Raw genomic sequence first — 17,359 nt, forward strand, 5'->3', positions numbered from 1 at the left:
GAGCAGAGCCGTTTACAGGAGAATCTACTGGGGGGCGGGAGGAGAACCAAGCCAGTATGAAGCCTTCCTCTCCTGCCTCCTCCAGACCACCCCCTGCCCTCTTCCCCAGTTCTCCTCCCTGAAGATACTGGACTCCTCTGGCCTTCCCCCAACACTGTCCCCTTCCCCACTCCCTCCCTACTCCCCATGATGACTGCAGAAATGATCCAGCCCTGCCCCTCTGCCCCTTCTATTTGCTGGGAGAGATCCATGGAGGGAGCTGGGGCTTGGTTGGTGGTGGGGACACTAGTGGGTTGAGACAGGGTCCAGGTGGAAGAGAGGACAGGACTAAGGCCGGACAGGGGGGCAGGACTACAGCCTCTTCTGAGGACTGAAGAGGAGAGGGCTTGTGCTCAGAATTCCTTTCACAGGACAATTAGCCATACCTACCCTCCCTGTTTCTGTCTCAGTGGCAGAGGAAACTGTTTAGGGAGGGCCAGTTCAGGAAAAAGTTCTTCACTATTCAGACTGCCTTGCTGTCCTGTCTATCTGCTTTGTCCTGAGGACTTGCCAGAATAATGCCTCAGGTGTGGCTTTGCAGCCAGCTCCCGAAGTAACTCCCATCAGTGATTTGTGGATTAGTAAAGAGAGCTGGGTTGGGGAGGGCAGTGTATGTTTGTGAGAGAAGAGAGACCCTGTGATATATTATTTGTAACAATATGTATGACATTGATTGTGACACTCTGTGAGGCTCTGCATTTGTGTGACATGATTTGTGAAGGTCTGTGCTGAGGGACTGAGGGGATGTGGATTAATACTGGCAGTTGTGCGTGCGTGCGTGTGTGTGCGTGCGTGTGTGTGTGTGTGTGTGTGTGTGTGTGCCTGCACGGTGGGTGGGATTCAGGGAGCACTGCGGAGTGCTGTGCGCACACATGGAGGAGAGCACCCCGCCCCCTGCTCCCCTCTTTCTCTCCTCTCTCTGCCTGCCCCAGCTCTGCTCAGGCAGTGGGACGGGAAGTGGAGAAGGGGGAGGAGGCAGTTTCAGACCAGCTCCGCCGGCCAATGCAGCAGCCAGAGGAGAGAGAGAAGATGGAGCGGGCTCCCTGTCCTCCGGGCCACGGGGCTCCCGCTCCCCCCCGGCTCCGGTCCCAGAGACCCATCGTCCTGCCTCCAGCTCAGGTATGACCTGAACCCCACGGTCTGGTGGTTCCTTAGGCTTTGGGCACGTCGGGGTGCAGGGGGGAGGGGGTGGCATGGGAGTTCATGGGCAGGGAGAAGCTGGGGCGGGGGGGGGCGGGGCGCGGATGACAGGGGCAGGGGAAGAGCAGAGGAGGGAAGGTGAAGGGATAGAATTAAGGGAGGGGGAGGGACATGTTTCAGTGACCCTCACCCCAATACCACTCTCCATGGTTGAAGCCCCAGCCAAGACACCAAGAGGCACGGTCTACAGTGGGGCAGGGGTGGCTGGCCCCCATCTCTGAAAGGTACTGCTCTCCCAAAGGTCCTAAACCCTGCTTGGCTGCCCTCTGCAGCCCCTGGGGGGCGGGGGGCGGGGGGGGCGCGCAAGGTGGGGCTTGAGCTCTGCCTCCAGGGCAACTGCTCTAAACCTCCAAGAGCCCTAGACTCCACAATTCCCCCTATTCTACGGGGAACTGGTCCCTCTGAAAGTGCTCAGACCAAGAAGCCTACCTCTTTCCCTCCCGCTCCCCCATCTCCTCTCCCTAATCAGTCCTGTAGCTCCCAGCACAGCTATTCCTGGGTTCCTGGGACCTAGCTCGCTCAGCCACCTTTGTTCTGTCTCTTTCCTTTTTGTCCCATCCATCTCTGAACTCTCAGCTCCTTATCCAGGCTCTCTCTTCTTTCTTTCTCCCTCTCTTCCTCTCCCTCCCTCCGTCTCTGTTTCCCCCTCCCTCTCTCTCCCCCCCTTCTCCCTCCCCCCTTACCTCCCCCCCTTCTCCCTCCCCCCCCCTTCTCCCTCCCCCCTTACCTCCCCATTAATCCCTCCCAGACACCCTGCCTATCCCCGTTCTTCCTCAGAACTCAATTACTGGAAACCGGGGTTGGTACCTCTCAGGGCCGGGGGGGAGGGGGGGAGGAGCTGAGAGAGGGGGAGGGCGGAGGCGAGCCCCCCCGGGCAGTTCCAAATGATCCTCTTATTCCGCCCACCTTTCTGCCTCTTTCTTTAAACGTCTCCTCTGCCTCTCCTTTCTCTCTTCTCCCTTTCTCTTCCAACCTGTACCTTTCTCCTCTCCTCTCTTTTCCCTTTCCTTTTCACCCTTCTCTCCTCTTTTCTCTTCTCTTTCTTACTACCTCTTCTCCTCACTCCATCTGCTACTCAATTCCTCCCTCTTAATCACCCAATTTCTCCCTCTCCTCCCTTTGCTATCTCCCTCTCGCCGTCTCCTTTATCTTCTTTTCCTTTCTCCCCTCCTCTCTCCTCACATATCTCTCCCTCTCGTTTTAACCTCTCTTCCCTCCTTTCTCTTCCAGTTCTCTTTCTCATCTCTGCTTCTCTCACCTCTCCCTCTCTTCTTTCCTTCTCTCCTCTCCTCCTATCTGCCCCATCAAACTGCCACACAACCCCTCCCTTTCTTTCTCTTTGTTTCAGCGGCAAACATTGCTTCTCCAGGAAAGTTCCCACTCAACAGTAGTTCTGGGGAGAAAACCGTTGGAGAACAGCAGCCCCTTAGAGGTGAGTCCTGCAGAGGTGAGTCCCATGGAGAACCAATAGTCGCCCCGTCTCGTCTTGTAGCCCCTCCAGCTGAAGACCAGAATAGCCTCAGGGCAAACCAGGGAGTAGGACTCGGTCAACCCTCAGTTTTCCAAATGCAATAGCAAAGAGGCTGGGAAAAAGTTCCCATTCCCATCAGAAGTAGTGGAGCTGTGTGTAGGTAGGAAGCCAGGAGGGGGCTCCGCAGTCTGGTGGGGATGGCCATATTTTAGCCAGGACTTCCAGGGTCTGCGTTTATGGCGTTTATGGTCTCTCCGCTCTGCTCCCTGCAGAACAGCGGGCTTCTGGACCTCAGTTTGGGACTCTGGGGAATTCATTCAATCATTCGTTCCATCGTATTTATTGAGCGCTGTGTGCAGAGCGCTGAACTAAGCGCTTGGAAAGTACAATATAGCAATCGAGTGAGACAATCCCTGCCCACAAAGGGCTTACGGTCTGGGTGAGGGGGAGAGACAGACATCAATACAGGTAAACAGGCATCAATATAAATACATAGAATTATAGATATATACATTTATTTATACGTAAGTGCCATGGGGCGGGGTAGGGGGGTGAGAGGAGAGCAAAGGGAGCGAGTCGAGGTGATGCGGAAGGGAGGGGGAATCTGAAGAAATAAGTAAGGGTGCGCTTTGGGTGGCTCCAGCTTGGTGGGGGGGTTGGGGGGGGGGGTTGGAGTTGCCCCCGTCAGTGTGATGGTTGATGTCTGAGGGAGCTATATTGTTTACCTAGCTTAACTGGAATCTGGGGCTGCCTTTGTATGTGGGGAGTGTCTGTAGCATCTCACCATAATCTGAAGATGCTTACATTAGTCTGTGTTAGTGTCTGTGTTGATGTGTGTGCTAATGTCTGGGGTTCTTTGTGGAAATAATAATAACAATAATAATAATAATAATAATAGCATTTGTTAAGCACTTACTCTGTGCCGAGCACCGTACTAAGTGCTGGAGCAGATATATGAAAATCAGGTCCCACATGGACTCACATTCTAAATAGGAGGGAGAACAGGTATCAGATTCCCATTTTGCAGATGAGGGAACTGAAACACAGAGGAAGTGAAGTGACTTGCCCAAGGTCACACAGCAGGTAAGTGACAGAACAGGGATTAGAACCCAGGTCCTCCGACTCCCAGGCCCGCGCTCTTTTCACTACGCAACACTACTTCCCTAAAAACCCAGTGTCAGTGTCACTGGGTTTGTACTGGGGTCTCTAGGTCTGTACCTAGTCTGAATCAGTATCGGGGCGACTGAGTGGGTGTCAGTACAGGTCTGAATGCCAGAACAGGGGTCCGCATCAGTGTCCGTGGGTCTATATGGGTGGCTACTTGTTCTTGTCTTATGTTGTCGAGTAGTCTCCGACCCATAGCGGCTCCAGGGACACATCTATCCCAGAACGCCCCTCCTCCAACTGCAATCGTTCTGGTAGTGTATCCATAGAGTTTTCTTGGTAAAAACACGAAAGTGGTTTGCCATTGCCTTCTTCCAGCAGTAAACTTGAGTCTCCACCCTCAACTCTCTCCCATGCCGCTGCTGCCCAAGCACAGGTGAGTTATGACATGTAGCAGATTGCCTTCCACTCGCTAGCCACTGCTCAAGCTAGGAATGGAATGGGTATTTCTCTGCTTGACTCTCCCTCCCATAATCGAGAGTGGTAGAGCATTGGAAACACTCCAGATGCTGTCCAGAGAGGGGACGGGTGACTACAGACCTGTACAGATGTCTGTCGGTCTGAGACAATGTGGGATGCCTGCATCCTGCTTGGTGTCTGTAGGTCTGTCCAGATACTCTTGCCGAATTGTACATTCCAAGCACTTAGTACAGTGCTCTGTACACAGTAAGTGCTCAATAAATACGATTGAATGAATGAATAAATACCCACGATCTATGCCAGGGTCTGTGTCTCTACCAGATCTCTGGTTGGGCAGTTGCTTGTAGTACAGTCCTCCACCCTTCCGGGGCAAGCACACTGTCCCTGGGTTGCGGAGTTTGGAAAGACGATCTTCCTAGGATAGGTATCATGAGTTCCTAGGGTAGAAGAGACATTATCCTGTGACTAAGGGGTCGGTAAGCCTCTCAGTAAATCATTCTGTACCTGCAGCTATCCCTGTTCACAGGGAGACTAGACTGAAGGTCCAGCCCAGGATCCTTGCTAAATGATGAGCTCTCTTCCCTTGCTCAGCTCAGTTCAGCCAAACTCCTTCTGGCCCAGGGCTGGTCTCACAGGAGACACACACACAGGACCCACAACCTGACAGGACAGGGAGGTGAACTACCTGGTAATAATAATTGTAGTATCTGTTAAGTAATAATAATAATAATGTTGGCATTTGTTAAGCGCTTACTATGTGCCGAGCACTGTTCTAAGCGCTGGGGTAGACACAGGGTAATCAGGTTGTCCCGCGTGGGGCTCACAGTCTTAATCCCCATTTTACAGATGAGGTAACTGAGGCACCGAGAAGTCAAGTGACTTGCCCAAAGTCACACAGCTGACGAGTGGCCGAGCTGGGATTCGAACCCATGACCTCTGACTCCCAAGCCCATGCTCTTTCCACTGAGCCACGCTGTTAAGTGCTTTCTATGTGCCAAGCACTGTACTAGGCACTGAGGTAGATACAACATAATCACGTCGGACACCGCCCCCGTCCCACACTGGGTGAGTAGTCTAAGTAGGAGAGAGAACAAGTATCGGATCCCCATTTTAACGATGAGGAAACAGAGGCCCAGATAATTTGAGTGACTTGCTCAAGGTCATGCAGCAGATGAGTGGCAGACCTGGGATTAGAACCCAGGTCCTCTAACTCCCAGACCGGTACTCTTTCCACTAGACCATGCTGCTTCACCTGATCTGGCAAAAGGCCATAAGGCTGGCTCCTTGTAGTCAAGGAGCAGTAAAACAGCTGGGCAGAGCTGGTGGTCTAGATGCTTGGACTTGCGCATTTTATTCAAGCTGGCACCTCGAGGTGAAATAAGAGTAGGCTGGAGGGCATTGCACATGGGCCAAACATATGTCTTGGAGTTTGGGTGGCTAGCTAGCTTCTATGGGCGTAGTCTCGATTGGTTCTGGATTTGAGATATGGTTGGGGGCAGATGGCTGAGATGGGGAGGGTCGGACAAATGTTGAACAAATCGAACTCTTAGGTGACTCTATGATTCCCCAGCTTTTGTGAAGGTGGGTCATCCACGTTCCTGGAACTGCTGACAAATCTTCAGAATTCAAGAGCCAATCATTCCTGAGTCGGGGCGGGCAGAAAGCCAGCGGAGTCCAAAATCGCACACTGACTTGAAGCGCTCATCGCCAACAGGTAAGGAGAGAGTTTGGGTTTGGATTAGGTTTAGGTTCAGGGTTAGGGGAAGGATCCAGATGTTCCTCAAATCGGGTCAGCAAGAGGGCAAAATTTACACACACCAGGGTTGCCATTGATCGGACCCTTGAAGGGACTTGGATAGTCCCTCAGTGATCCCACATCCACAGAACCCATTTCTTCCATCCAATCTGACAGGATATTAGTGATCTGTTCTGCTTAGGTGACTTGGAGTGATCTTGGGGAGTCCCTACAGCCTAGCTATTGGAAGGGTACCCAATAGCTGGGAGTCCCAATAAACTCCCAGTTAACTCCCAATAAACTCCCAATAGACTCCCAATAAATGAACCCTTTCTAATTAAACGAACCCTTTCTAATTTGTCTAATTTTTGTCGATAACAGGGACAACCTGATTCCCCTGTGTCTACCCCAGCGCTTAGAACAGTGCTCGGCACATAGTAAGCGCTTAACAAATACCAACATTATTATTATTATTATGAGCTAGCTGGCTTGCCCCTTATTTGCACTTGCTGAGTTCCTCTGCCACTGGGCACCGCTCTCAGCCACTTCTTCTGTTATTAGTTAGGGTTCAGGTCCCATTCCCGGGACCCAAATAGGGAGAGGGGGTCAGGAACAAGTAGGCCAGAATGAAAGCATTACAAGGCAGAAACGGGGCTTCCATCAAGTGCACCCTCAAACCTCTCTCACGGCACAACCCAGGTGAGCGGAGCAAGACTGCTAGGACATGTCTCATGTCCTCCTTCCCAGGCTCCCCTCCCCTGTAAGGCCATGGCTCACAGACAGGCTCGGGGGTGGGGGAGGGTAGGACTCCCAGATGAAAAGCTGCCTCAGACCTTGCTTTTGCAGATTGGGTTTGGGCTGCTCCAACCCTTTGAGATCACTGGTCACTGACTTCCACCTGGTAAAGTGGCCACGTGTCCAATTGGGTAACAGACAGTCCATTTTTTCCTGATCTGTCCCCGGTCCAGAATCACAAAGGGGGATCTGGTAGGCTTGAGTGTTGACAGTAGCCCCCTTTCCATCTAGGGATGGGCCACTTGAGGAGGCCAGCACGAGAACTGTTTTTAAGCTGTTTTCTAGGTAGGGGCAAGAGGAAGCAGTCAGAGATCCAGAACAAGATGTGGTGAGTCAATCAATCAATCAATCAATTGTATATATTGAATGCTTACTTTGTGCAGAACACTATACTAAGGGCTTGGGACAATATGATATAACAAAGTTAGGCGACAGTTTCTCTGCCCACAATGAGTTTATGGTCTAGAGGGGGATGCAGACATTAATATAAAGAAATAAATTATAGATATGTACATAAGTGCTGTGGGGCTGAGGGTGGGAGAATAAAGGGGAGTAAATTCAAGAGAGAGGGCTATGCAGAAGGGAGAGGGAAAAGAGGAAATAAGAGGCAACATGGTCTAGTGGATAGAGCACGGGCCTGAGAGGGCCTGGGTTCTAGTCCTGACTCCACCACTTGTCTGATGTGAGACCTTGGACAAGTCACTTCACTTCTCTGTGCCTCAGTAAGAGAAGCAGCGTGGCTCAGTGGAAAGACCCTGGGCTTGGGAGTCAAAGGTCATGGGTTCTAAACCCGGCTCCACTGCTTGTCAGCTGTGTGACTTTTATTTAACTTCTCTGTCCCTCAGTTACCTCAACTGTAAAATGGGGATTAAAACTGTGAGCCCCACGTGGGGCAACCTGATCACCTTGTATCCCCCCAGCACTTAGAACAGTGCTTTGCACATAGTAAGCACTTAACAAATGCCATCATTATTATTATTATCATTACCTCATCTGTAAAATGGGAATTAACAAGGTGAGCCCCAGTGTGTCCAACCTGATTAGCTTGTATCTACCCCAGCGCTTAGTACAGTGCCTGTCACATTAATAAGCACTTAATGAGTAGCAGAAAAAAAAAGACTTCGTCAGGTAAGGCCTCTTGGAGGAGATTTGATTTTAATAACACTTGAAGGTGGGGAGAGTGATCCTCTATCAGACATAAAGAGGGAGGGAGAGCAAGAGGTTGGCGACAAGATAGACACGAGATGGAGATACGGTGAGTAGGTAAGCATCAAGAGGAGCAAAGTGTGTAGGTTGTAGAAGGACAGCAGCAAGGTAAAGTAGGGGAGGGGAGCAAAGTGATTCAGTGCTTTAGAGCAGATAGTAAGGAATTTCTGTTCGATGTGGAAATGGACGAGCCACTTGGAGGTTCTTGAGGAATGGGGAAAAATGGAATGAATGTTTTTGTAGAAAAATGATCTGGGCAGAGAGTGAAGTATGGGTTGAAGTGGGGAGAGATGGGGGCTAGGAGGTTAGCTAAGAGGCTGATGCAGTAATCAAGGAGGGATAGGATAAGTGCTTGGATCAACATGGTAGCAGTCTTCCACCTCTTTCCTTCCTCCCGTTTTACCAGCGACAGCTCACACACAAAGCAAGATGACATCCTGGAGAAATTTGAGGTTTAGGATTATCTTGATCTCGTGTATCTTAAATCTACCGCAGCAGTTAGTATAATCCTTGGCGTGTAGTAAGCCCTTAAAAAGTACCACTATTATTATTAGAAGGACCTGGATCTCTACTCCAAAGGCTCCCGTAGCCCCTCAGACTACCCAGTCCACAAGGCAGAAATCAGGCTGCTGAGTCCAAAGTAGCTGATTTGAGGGATGGTCCCTCACACAGAAGGGTGGGTCTCAGAGCCCTCTTTTCTCAGGGCAACTGAGCTGGGGCTGAGAAGGCTGAATCCTGCCATCCCCATCTTGGCCGTATTTGTTTTTGCTCTTTCCTATCTAGGGGAAGGAGACGGCGGTCCCCTCATTTGGGATAAGGGTCTCTGCCTCTCGGCACCCCAGCCCACATGTCTCTCTGCCCTCAGTAAAAACCACCCCAATCTGAGGACCAGGCCTTGCCAGTTTTTCCCATTTGTATCTCTCAATCAATGGTATTTGCTGAGTGCCTACCGTTTGTAGAGCACTGTACTAAGCACTTAGTGGGAGTAACATCTAGAAAACACAATCTGGGGCCAGGTTAAATTCCTCTACAAGTCCCCCTGAATCCAATGCCCTGGGGATCCTCTCCTATTCTTCCCCTCTCAACTGTCATTACCCCACCCCCCAATCCTGATTGGGGGAGCCATAGGACAGCAAATTAGGTGAAGGGGATTTTGCCCCATCCCCGCTCTGGCACAGGGAGCTAGGCATAGTGGCAGAGAAAGTCAAGGACATTGACAGAGTTTATGAAACTTAACATCAAAGTTTGGGGCATCAGGCTTATTGGCTCAGGGAGCTGGGTATATTACGGAGCTGGGCACATTGGTACACCTGACTTGGTGCCCATTAGGCCATCCTCCTGTGCCTTGGTGGCACGCCCCTGGGCTACCTCTGAATCGCTTTGGGTCGCCAGTGTCGCTCTTGTTGTGTATTCCCCATTCTGCCTTTTCCTCCACCCCAATCTGGGCCCTCCTGAAGTAGGGAAGGGGAGGGGCCTGGTCTTTCCCTCCCTGGGAAAGTGACCAAAGGGTGAGGTGGAATTGGGAATACCGGCAGAGCCTAAGATGAAGCCTCCCCTAACATCAGAGATACACGGAGATGCTTTTTTTGTCTGGTACTCACTAGCTCGGAGGGAAAGCCGCAGTTGAAGACCTGTTCTCTATGGGGCTCTGACTTTCCCTAAGTCCTTGGAGGATGCAAGAGGGTGGAGCTCTGCTACCAGTCCAGCATTTTTTTGAAAATCCAGGGTCTTCCCCTGCACACCCCCACTTGCGTGGGGTTATTTTCCCCACCAAACAAGGTCGGGGGTCACTGAGGCATGGAGGTACGGAGGAAAGAGCAGGAGAGTCAGTATGGAAGGGCAGGGATAGGGAGACTATCTTCAGAGGGACTGAGACCTAGCAGTTTGGCTAGGTGGCACACAGCACCTAGCCTACCTGCACACTCACTTCAAAGGATTGGATAATAGTTTACAGGTTTGGGAGAATAAGGCCAATGAGGACAGAAACTGTGATTATTCATTTGAAAGCAGAGAAGACTGAGGGAGGGTCTTAATAATGGACATCAAATATTGCAGAAAATATTAGCAAGTTCCAGAGGGATTTGGAAAAAGTCATGGATGAGGAGTGGTCCATTACGGGTTACTAGAGGGAAAGTCGGGAATGTGACAAGGAAATGTTAGGGATGATAGAGAGTGTATTCCTTAAACCTTTGACGACTGCCAAAGGGACCGACCATCACATGATTTCTCCAAGCACGTCGTCTGTCACTGTCAGAGTCAGAATACTGGGCCACCCGGACCATTGGTCTAATCCAATAATGGTATTATCTAAATGTTTAAGCCTCTGTAGAATTATTGTACATAGTAGTGATAATATTTACTGAGAACCACTGAGTGAAGAATCCGTTATGGTTCATCTCCTCTAAGGTCAGAACAAGATGAAGTGGACTGAAACTTCAGCTTGGGGGATTCTGGGTAAACATAAGAAAGCACTTCCTGGCAGGGAGAGAGGGAGGGTCATGTATGAGATGCCGAAGCAGTGAACAAGGAAGACTAAGAAACATTCTTCCCTGAGGATCTCCGAACCAGAGAGGTTACTCAGAACAGAAGAATAGTGAGGGAGGAGCGGTCACCCGGAGTGGGACAGTCTCTCTGTTTCTGTCTCTGTCTTACTCTCTCCTCCTTCCCCACCACTCTATGGGCCAGACAGCCAGATACCAAGGATCTGGCCATGACCAGGATGAGAGATAAGGGATGTGGGGTGTAGCTGGACCGTTGTTGGGATCTTATTCCATCTCCCTGTGCTTCCCTGGGCCTCCTGGATGTGATTTCAGTAGGACTTTGAAGCTTTGGAAGATAAGAAGGGGGAGGGAATTCTAAACAATGGGGAGGATGTGAGCAAGAGGTCAGCAGCAGGCAAGGTGAGAACGAGGCACCTTGTTCTAAGTTAGCTTGAGTGGAACAAAGAGGGCAAGCTGGGGTATTGTGGGAGAAGAGAGTGGATAAGTAGGAAGGAGAGCTGATTGAGTGCTTTAAAACCAGTAGTCAGGAGGTCCTGCTTGATAGAGCAGAGTGGGAAACCAAAAGGAGTTTTTGAGGAATGGGGAGATGTGTGTAGAACGGTGTTTTAGAAAAAATGACCTGGGCAGCCGAATTAAGTATAGAGTGGAGAGGGGAGAGTCTGGAGGCCGGGAAGTCAGCAAGGAGGCTGACCTCCCACTAGACTGTAAACTCCTTTGTAGGCAAGGAGTGTGTCTACCAACTCGACTGTACTGTACTCTCCCAAGTGCTCAATACAGTGCTCATTGATTGACTGATGTCATAGTCAAGCAGGGATGTGACAAGTGCTTTGACTAACATGGTGGCTATTTGGATGGAGAGGGAGGTTGGGGATTCTGAAAATGTTGTAGAGGGAGAAAGGGCAGGATTTGCTGACAGACAGACAGACTTCACACCCAGCAATTCAGAGCCAGTTTAGAAGACTGGCCAGAAGGGAGCTGGTTCAATGCCGGGAGCTGGGTCAGAGGGGTCTAGGGAATGCTAGGTCCATCTCTCTCTAGGAACTAGTGGGTACCATTGCTCCTGGGCCTCCACCCTCTGGGTACCTTAGTCAGCAGAGTCCCTTCCTCCCCAACCCTCCCATGGGATGGCTGCTAGCTCCCTCCCTGGTTTGAGTCTGGTCTCAGGGATCCTAGACTGCTCCCAATTCCAAACTCCTGCTCCCTTCCTGCCGCTCCCCCAGGTCATCTGCTCAGGGCCTCTACATTATATGCCTTGGGAGTGGGAGTGGGGGGATCTCTCTGGAGTGTCCCCTCCCAGGCCTTAACCCATTTCAGTCCATATTTCATTGCTCAGGCAGTAGAAGGAGTAATGGGCTGGACTTTGGGGAGTTGCCATGGCAACCTTTAGCTGAAAAGCAAACACGGGAGAGTGGGGAGAAGGGAGAGATGAACATAATGGAGCTAGAGGAGGGTGGGTGTGCCCGAAGTTGGAGGAGTAGGGAGTCCAGAGCAGAACAGAATGCAGGAGTTTGGCCGGCAAAGAGTGTGTACACACACACATACAAACACACACCACTCCCCCATCCCCTCCCCTCAACTCCCCCATCCCCTCCCCTCAACTCCCCCATCCCCTCCCCTCAACTCCCCATCCCATCTGTTTCTGTGACTATGGGAAGAATTGCAGGCTGAGAAGATCAGAGTAGAACAGTCAGGATGGTCAAGGCAGGGAGTGATTAAGGTGGGATTGGCAAGGGCCCAAGGTCGGAGATTCAGGACGGGTTGGACTAGTCAGGATGGAGTACAGTAAGCAGGGTGGGCTTGAATGATTGGGTGGGGGAAGTTAGGGTGTGAAGCAATATGAGGACAAGGGATTTGAATCTGATGTATCCAAAACGGTATGAGTAAACCAGATGTAGCCTGAGAAGCACTTGGCAAACTTTCTTATGAGATTGCTGGTTTGCACCAGGCAGTGTGGACTGCAGGGACAGGCAGGCAGAAAACAGTTTGCCAGCTGAATCCCGGGTAGAGCAGTCAGTCTCCCTTGGGCTGTTCCTCCCACTTCCTGTCCTCTCCCCACCGCCCCACTGCCAGCTTGAAGGTACTTCCCTAGACACTCTAGAATAAGGGAGCTTGGCACAGGACTGAAGAGGTGTTGTGGGGTGGGAGGGGCGCTGGAAGGAAGCTTCTGTAAAACTAAGAGTATGGATTGGGGGTGGGGGCTGTTAAAAACAGATATTTCAGGGAGCAATTATGGGTTTTTTTTATTCAAGTAAAAATCTGGTTTAAATTTCAAAAAGGATTCTTTTAGCTGTATTCTTTATCATGAATAACATCTACACAGCAAGTGTTCCTTCAGTAATATTACTCCTTTCTAGCAATTGTTAAGGCTAAACAAATGTTCATCATCACTGCTACCCATTAGCCTACAAAGTAATGGTAGACAACCTTGCTTAATTTAGAGTACTGGGCTCCATCAATCCAAAATTTAACAAGACCCAAATCTTCGTTTGAGGTGATGGCTCTCTACTGGAGCGATGACACTGACATGAGGTAAGCGGTACTAGCGGGTATTAATTATTTATGGAGACTCCAGATTCTTTATGGAATGCAGTAAAAAGAAATCCCCAAACGATCCAATCATCCAAATATCATATTTTAGAAGAAATGCACATCAAATCTATTGAGATTGACTATTCATCCCCTAAATGGGCTAAATCAATTTGTGAATTAAGGTGGATTTGTAAAGTAACAACATTTGGGGAGTAGAAAATGATAAAATATGACAAAATTTTTAAAGGTAATCTCATTTTTTCAGGTTTATTCCTAGTAAAATATATATTTAATTTATAGTCACATATATAACTATAAATCAAATTAAATATATATAAATATATATGGGGGGGTTGGGTCAAATTCCCCAAGTCCAGTCCCTATACTGTATATGGCAGGTCTACCCTGATGAAAGGGTGATGGGGGAGGGGGAATTTTGTGGCATTGCCCTAGACCATGGAATATAGATCAGATCTGTGCTTCCCACCCATTGTATTAACCCCTTAAACCACAGAGGCCACTGGGCCCCTAGATGGATGAGGAAGCAGGTATGTCTCTCAGGCCCAACTTCCTACCAACCAGAAGAATAGTGCCTCTGGAGGCATGAAACTAGCAAAGAGACACAGGGGGGCTCCAAGAGAGAAGAAAGGAAAAGGCCAGACGATGCAGCAAGGAATCTGCAAAAGAAAGGAGGAGCCCAGAACAAGATGGAGGGTGAGTATTTTCTTGATAATTAATGGATATATATAGAGAGAGATTGAAGATGCTAGTGAATGTTAGATGCTCATCAATTATTTCATTTTTATTAGCCTAGCCTGTGTTACAGTTCATTTCTTATGATTGGAATGGAATGAGAAGGGGCTAAAAAAAAGCTGCTCATCCAGGGCTGGAGCCAGCCCCAGCCCCAGGACACCTAGTGTAGCCATTTGTTTGATTTTATACTGGACCAATCTGGTTTTCAACCGGTTTGTCTCCTATGAGGTCCAAAGAGGGACACCGGAGAACGTTATGCCCGGTATGTCAAGCCTCCTGCCATTGAGTTCTGCGGTCTGGAAGTCTTGGCTGGGTCCAGAGGAACGCAGTGGCTCTGGAGCAATTGGGGGGCGGGTGGGACTGGGGAGGATACCCTGGAGAAACGCTCTAGGTTCGGGGGGGATTGGGCAGAGTTTTGCAAAATGGCGTCCATATGACATTGTGGTGTACTGCTGTTTGCCGGCATAATGCATATAATGTCACGTGTGTCCTGAGGTCTGGTTTGAGTGCCATCGCTGGCCATCCTAGTCCCACCCCCAAAGTCTCTGGGTCCCACTTTTGTCCAGGATGATGGGAATGGTGGTGGGTGGGAATCCAGTAACCTCGGGAGCAGCCACAGCTGGAAGGTAGAGGAGAGGGAAGACTGCCCAGCCTCTTCCTCCTCCTATACCGCCTGCTCCTCCTCTTTGGCAGCAACAATAATTGCTGTGGCTGCTATTGCCGCCACCAGACCTGAGCTGGGCCTTGCCAGGGCATTACTTGGGAGATTTCCAGCTGTCCTAGCAACCTCCAAGAAACAATCTGGGCAGTGGTCATGATTTTTCTTTTTTCCCCCCTCTTTCCCTTACTGTTTTCCCACACCTCTCTTTCCTGCCCTCTTGACCCCACCCCCATCCTCTTGTCCCAGGGCTCAGGTGACCAAAATAGTCACTTTACCCCAGAGAGGAGGGCCTGGGGCTGGGGGGGGGGGGTCTGGAGGCTGCAGATCTGGGGATCCCAAGGAAACAGCAAGAGCTTAGTTGTATCTGGCCCAAGAGGATGCATCCTCAGGTGGAGGGAGGTAGCAACCCAGGCCCGTGAGGGCGGATTTATGTATGCCACAGGCAGGCTGGGCAGATATGTGCCCAGTCTTCATCCCCATGTCCCCCTCTTGCCCCAGAGTGTGTGCGCTAGGGCCAGGTGACCATATTTTCCAAAATGCAAAGTGGGACAGAAGTGGGGCTTGGGGTGGGCAGGGAATGCATCTGCCAACTCTGTACTGGCCTCTCCAAAGCGCTTAGTACAGTGCTGTGCACGCAGTAAGTGCTCAATAAATACCGTTGAGGATGATGACGAGGCCCAAAAGCAGGAAAGGAAGACAGATGGGGGAAAATAGACATGAAGAGACAGAGAAGAGAGGGCAGGGACACACACCACACACATTCATAGGGGTGCTGCCCCTCCCCTGCTGCTGCCTCTTGCCACATCACGTAATCAGAATGAAACCCACCCCTATTGCCGCTTCCGTTGCTTCTGCAGCTGTTGGGGGGCTGCCTCTGGCTCAGCCACCCTGCGGGCAGGTCAGCTGGAGCCCCCAGATCTCCAGAAAACAAGCCAGTGGGAGCGAGTAGCCAGAGCGACAGAGGAGGTAGAAGGGGAAATGAAGGAAGATGACAGCAGGACCGTGCCCCTCCTCCCACCCTAGCCAAAGAGGCCAGATTTTAAGGAGTCCTTCTGGTCACTTTTCAGATGGTGTAACAGGATCCCAGAACTCCCCTAATATGGGGGAGGATCGGTATTTTAGGCAGGGGGACTGAAAGGAGTCAACTGTTTCATACTATTGATTGATTGACTACGGCATTTTCATTTCAACGTCACTTGTCTCTCATTTTATCCTCACAACATCCCCGCCAGGTAGGAAGAGGTAGGTATCATTATCCCCATTTTACAGATGAGGAAACTGGGGCCAGAGAGGGGAAATGACTTGCCCAAGGTCATGCAGCAGGCCGGGGCAAGCCGGATTTAGAACTCAGGTCTCGGGATGCCAATCCCGTGCCCTTGCCACTCAAGCAGAAGACACGGGAAACTGCCCAGGATCAGCAGTTGGAGCTCAGAACACTTCATGGAGCACATCTCGGGCAGTCTCCTGGACCTCAAGAAAAAAGGGGGCATGACATGCTTCAGTGGGAAATGGAGGCCCAGAAAAGGGAGGGCACTCCTTCCTCCTGGGGCAGTGTCAGATGGGCTACCCAACTCAAGCCTTCCCCAGGTTAGGCTGGGTCGTTGCCAGGTAGAGGAGAGCTGGGAGATGGGGGCCAAGAAGCAGAGGAGACCATGGCCCAGAGCTGAACCAGGAAGCAGAACCCCCAGGCTCTGGTAATGCAGTTCAAATAGTCTGACTCCCAAATTCCCATATCCCTCTCCTTTTCCCTCATTCCCTAGTTTTCCCTTTCCTCCACCCAGTCTTTTCCCCCTCCCTCCCCAACACCAGTGCTCTAGCCTGCACCTCCCAATAAAGGAAATCACTGTCCTGTCTCCTTACTGGCCTGTTAGAGATTGTGTTCCTGAAACTGTAACTATCTGCAGAACTGGAGCATCTCAGCCTTTGCAGTTAGGGAGGCTGAAGGGCTCCTGCCCAGGGAGCAAGTACAAATTTGGGGGGTGGGGGGAAATGGGGACAGAGGTTCCCCCAGTAAGAGACCAGAGACTGCTCATGCTGAATGATTACCTGTGTTAATATGGGGAGGGGGAAATGTGGGGGTGGGGAGAGTGGGAGGGGGGTGATTTGCTTGGGGGAAAGAGCCAGGAGTCTGACAGAACCACCTGAACCCTCTGCAACACTGGGACCCGATGGTCAGCAAGGAGTGGCTGGCCACTGAAACGAGTCCTGGGCAGGGCTGGGCGACAGAGGAGGAAACAATCCTGGCCAGCACTTCCCCCCCACACACAGTCCCTCCCAGGAGGCAGCCACATGGCCCCGCTGTGCTCTATGGCTTTTTATTCCTATGTGATCCTGCTGCTCACTCATATAGGGATTGGAGCCGTGCAACACGGAGGGGGGAGGCAGCGGAGAGCAGACCGGGTGTAATAAAGTGATGCAAGCAATGTGGTGTGGGGGGTGCTAAAGGTGGAGGAAGAACATTGTCCTCTGGGAACCAGGCTGTGGCATGGTTCAGCATGGAGGAGATTCAGAAGAGGTAGCCTCCGTCCCAGGAAACACCTTCATCCCGGCATCTCTTGGCAGATCGGAAAAGACTGGAGGGAGCAGCAGAGAGGAAGCTCCTGCATCTGGAGCTGGGAACGGGCTAGAGGGGAGTCCAAGATTGGGGGGCTCCACAAGCTCGGGCCCAGTTCCAGCTGCAGAATGCCTGAAGCCAAGGGGTGGTGCTTGGGAATGTGGGGCCGGACTGAATATACAACACTCTCTCCCTGCTGAAATCCAAGAAGCCGGATACAAAAAGCAGTTTGATTCTGCAGCCCTTCCTCCCCCTCCCTGCCATCCTTGCAGTTTGCCAAGCGTGGCTGGGGGCGGGCAGGGGGGGACAGACCATCTCCATCCCTTTTCAG

At 51.0% G+C, this 17,359-nt stretch overlaps 1 long non-coding RNA gene and 3 other non-coding genes across 8 annotated transcripts; 3 read left to right on the forward strand and 1 right to left on the reverse strand.

Annotated features, from left to right (window-relative positions):
* Nucleotides 1–970: 970 nt before the first annotated feature.
* On the forward strand, nucleotides 971–14,768 carry LOC114807365. Of its 5 annotated transcripts, none has more exons than XR_003755446.2 (5): nucleotides 971–1,158; nucleotides 2,588–2,671; nucleotides 5,865–6,008; nucleotides 7,110–7,152; nucleotides 12,970–14,768. It is a non-coding gene; the product is annotated as an uncharacterized LOC114807365 (long non-coding RNA). The 5 variants fall into 5 exon arrangements; XR_003755445.2 differs by lacking the exon at nucleotides 971–1,158 and having other exon boundaries at nucleotides 2,458–2,671; nucleotides 12,970–13,060; nucleotides 13,575–14,768; XR_003755444.2 differs by lacking the exon at nucleotides 971–1,158 and having other exon boundaries at nucleotides 2,458–2,671; nucleotides 7,056–7,152.
* LOC114807479 lies at nucleotides 4,261–4,398 on the reverse strand. The gene has a single exon (XR_003755540.1). It is a non-coding gene; the product is annotated as a small nucleolar RNA SNORA7 (small nucleolar RNA).
* Nucleotides 14,769–16,780: 2,012 nt separating the features above from the next.
* MIR135B-2 (microRNA mir-135b-2) lies at nucleotides 16,781–16,840 on the forward strand. The gene has a single exon (NR_127394.1). It is a non-coding gene; the product is annotated as a microRNA mir-135b-2 (primary transcript).
* Nucleotides 16,841–17,095: 255 nt separating this feature from the next.
* On the forward strand, nucleotides 17,096–17,241 carry MIR1359 (microRNA mir-1359). Its single transcript, NR_034737.1, has one exon. It is a non-coding gene; the product is annotated as a microRNA mir-1359 (primary transcript).
* Nucleotides 17,242–17,359: the final 118 nt, after the last annotated feature.

Source organism: Ornithorhynchus anatinus, chromosome X2 (assembly GCF_004115215.2).
Source record: "Ornithorhynchus anatinus isolate Pmale09 chromosome X2, mOrnAna1.pri.v4, whole genome shotgun sequence".
NCBI lineage: Eukaryota > Metazoa > Chordata > Mammalia > Monotremata > Ornithorhynchidae > Ornithorhynchus > Ornithorhynchus anatinus.